Raw genomic sequence first — 3,742 nt, forward strand, 5'->3', positions numbered from 1 at the left:
TCTTTTGTCTGATTGCTCTCGCTAGGACTCCCAGTACTATGTTAAATGTAAGTGGTGGAAGTGGGCATCCTTGTCTTGTTCCAGTTCTCACAGGGAAAGCTTTCAACTTTTCCCCATTCAGTATAATGTTGGCTGTGGGTTTATCATAGTTGGCTTTTATTACTTTAAGGTATGTCCCTTCAATGCCGATTTTGCTGAGGGTTTTAATCATAAAGCAATGCTGGATTTTGTCAGATGCATTTTCTGCATATATTGAGATGATTATATGATATTTGTTTTAATTGTGTTTATATGGTTTATTGCATTTATTGACTCTTGTATTTTAAACCATTCCTGCATCCCTAGTATAAAACCCACTTGGTTATGGTGGAATATATTTTGGATACGCTGTTGGAATCAGTTAGCTAGTATTTTATTGAGGATTTCTCCATCGATGTTCATCAGAGATATTGGTCTATAGTTTTCTTTCTTTGTTATGTCTTTCCTGGTTTGGGTATTAGGCTGATACTGGCTTCATAGAATGATTTGGAGAGAACTCCCTAAATCTGTATCTTTTGAAATGGTTTCAGTACTATTGGTACCAATCTTTATTTGAATGTCTGATAGACTGCAGCTGGAAATGCATCTGGTCCTGGATTTTTTTTTGGCATTTTTTTAAATTACAATTTCAATCTCACTGCTTGTTATTGGTCTGTTCAGAGTTTCTATTTCTTCCTGGTTTACTTATTACCAGGAATTTATTATTATTATTATTATTATTATTATTACTACTATATTATTATTATTATTATTACTGAGACAGAGTCTTGCTCTGTCACCCAGACTGGAGTGCAGTAGCATGATCTCGGCTCATTGCAGCCTCCAATTCCCAGGTTCAAGCAATTCTCCCGCCTCAGCCTCCCAAGTAGCTGGGACTACAGACGCGAACCACCATGCCCGGCTAATGTTTACATTTTTAGTAAAGACAGGGTTTCACCATTTTGGCTAGGATGGTCTTTATCTCCTGACCTTGTGATCTGCATGGGTTTTTCTTTTCTGCTGCATCGTCAGGCTGCAAATTTTTCAAACTTACATGTTCTTCTCCTCTTGAATGCTTTCTATGTTCTTCTCCTCTTGAATGCTTTACCACTTAGACATTTCTTTCACCAATACCCTAAATCATCTCTTTCAAGTTCAAAGTTCCACAGATCTCTAGGGCAGGGGCAAAATGCCACCAGTGTCTTTGCTAAAGCATAGCAAGAGTGACCTTTACTCCATTTCCCATAAGTTCCTCATCTCCATCTGTGACCAACTCAGTCTGGACTTAATTGTCCATACCACTATCAGCATTTTGGTCAAAGCCATTCAACAAATCTCTGGGAAGTTCCAAATTTTCCCACATCTTCCTGTCTTCAGAGCCCTCCAAGTCTCTAGGAAGTTCCAAACTTTCCCACATTTTCCTGTCTTCTTCTGAGCCCTCCAAACTGTTCCAACCTCTGCCTGTTACCTGCTTGCAAAGCTGCTTCCACATTTCCGAGTATCCTTATAGCAGCACCCCACTACTTCAGAACCAATTTACTGTATTAGGTCCTTCTCACACTGCTATGAAGAAATAACAGAGACTAGGTTGGGAAGGCAGAGCGGACAGATTCTGTTCAAGGGGATTCCGGACCACGCTGTGCTATGAAGCAGGTCAATGAGCTGAAAGAGAAGGGCAACAAGGCCCTGAGCACGGCAACATAGATGATGCCTTACAGTGCTACTCGGAAGCCATTAAGCTGGATCCCCACAACCATGTGCTCTACAGCAACTTTTCTTCCCCCTATGCCAAGAAAGGAGACTACCAGAAGGCTTACAAGGATGGCTGTAAGACCATGGACCTAAAAGCCTGACTGGGGCAACAGCTATTCACAAAAAGCAGCAGCTCTAGAGTTCTTAAACCGATTTGAAGAAGCCAAGCGAACCTATGAGGAGCACTTAAAACAGAGGCAAATAACCCTCAACTGAAAGAGGGTTTACAGAATATGGAGGCCAAGTTGGCAGAGAGAAAATTCATGAATGCTTTCAACATGTCCAATCTGTATCAGAAGTTGGAGAGTGATCCCAGGACAAGAACACTGCTCAGTGATTATACCTATCAGGAGCTGATAGAGCAGCTACAAAACAAGCCTTCTGATCTGGGCAGCAAACTACAAGATCCCCGGATCATGACCACTCTCAGTGTCCTCCTTGAGGTCGATCTGGGCAGTACGGATGAGGAGGAACAGGTTGCAACACCTCCACCACCATCCCCTCCCAAAAAGGAGACCAAGCCAGAGCCAGAGGAAGAAGATCTTCCAGAGAAGAAGAAGCAGGCACTGAAAGAAAAAGAGCTGAAGAACAATGCCTACCAGAAGAAATACTGACCCAGTCTTGAAGCATTATGACAAAGCCAAGGAGCTGGACCCCAGCAATATGACTTACATTACCAATTAAGCAGTGGTATACTTTGAAAAGGGCGACTACAGTAAGTGCAGGGAGCCTTGTGGGAAGTCCATTTAAGTGGGAGAGAAAACAGAGAAAACCATCTACGGATTGCCAAAGCCTATGCTCGAATTGGCAATTCCTACTTCAAAGAAGAAAGGTACAAGGATGCCATCCATTTCTATAACAAGTCTCGTGCAGAGCACCAAACTCCAGATGTGCTCAAGAAATGCCAGCAGGCAGAGAAAATCCTGAAGGAGCAAGAACGGCTGGCCTGCATAAACCTGGACCAGGCTTTGGAGGAGAAGAACAAAAGAAACTAGTGTTTTCAGAAAGGGGACTATCCCCAGGACCTGAAGCGTTATACAGAAACCATCAAAAGGAACCCGAAAGATGCCAGATTATACAGCAATCGAGCTGCCTGGAGTTCCGCCAAACTCCTGGAGTTCCAGCTGGCACTCAAGGACTGTGAGGAATGTATCCAGCTGGAGCCAAGGGTTCATCAAGGGTTATACACGGAAAGCCGCTGCCCTGGAAGCGATGAAGGACTACACCAAAGCCATGGATGTGTACCGGAAGGTGCTAGACCTGGACTCGAGCTGTAAGGAGACGGCAGACGGCTACCAGCGCTGTATGATGGTGCAGTACAACCGGCACCACAGCCCGGAAGAGGTGAAGCGAGGAGCCTTGGCCGACCCCAAGGTGCAGCAGCTCATGAGTGACATAGCCATGCGCCTTATCCTGGAACAGATGCAGAAGGACCCCCAGGCACTCAGCGAACACTTAAAGAATCTTGCAATCGCACAGAAGATCCAGAAGCTGATGGATGTGGGTCTGATTGCAATTCGGTGATGACTTGTTCATCCCCGCTTCCCTTCGCCCTCTTGTGGAAAGAGGAGCGGGGACCGCAGCAAGCAGCACGGAGCGGAAGGGAGAGCAGGAGGAGAGAAGGCCTCATCTCTCTGTATTTATACATAAGCCCAGGGAGGACACAGAGACTTGTACCTGGGCTGTTCGTGGCGCTGCTGCCTCTGAGCCCTCCCAGCACATGTGTGGTGTCTTCACCACTGCCCTCGAGTCTCGTGTCTCCTTCCCCTGCCCCCAGTGGCTGTCTCGGCTGCTCTCCCATAGTTGGTTATTTTTTATTTTTGGGCAGTGGGCATGTATAGGGAGGAAAGGGGATTCTTCCCAGCCTTGGGTCCCAGCTGTCTCATGTTGTTTATTCCGAGTGCCCTTCTCCAATAAAACAAGCCAGTTGGGCTAGGTTATTAAAAACAAGAAAAGAAAAGAAGAAAAGAAA

General features: G+C 45.2%; 1 pseudogene across 1 annotated transcript; it reads left to right on the forward strand.

The window, feature by feature from the left end:
- Window positions 1-1,662: 1,662 nt before the first annotated feature.
- LOC112615548 lies at window positions 1,663-3,508 on the forward strand (annotated as a pseudogene). Its single transcript, XR_003117402.1, has one exon. The product of XR_003117402.1 is annotated as a stress-induced-phosphoprotein 1 pseudogene (transcript).
- Window positions 3,509-3,742: the final 234 nt, after the last annotated feature.

This window comes from Theropithecus gelada, chromosome X (genome assembly GCF_003255815.1).
Source record: "Theropithecus gelada isolate Dixy chromosome X, Tgel_1.0, whole genome shotgun sequence".
Taxonomy (NCBI): domain Eukaryota; kingdom Metazoa; phylum Chordata; class Mammalia; order Primates; family Cercopithecidae; genus Theropithecus; species Theropithecus gelada.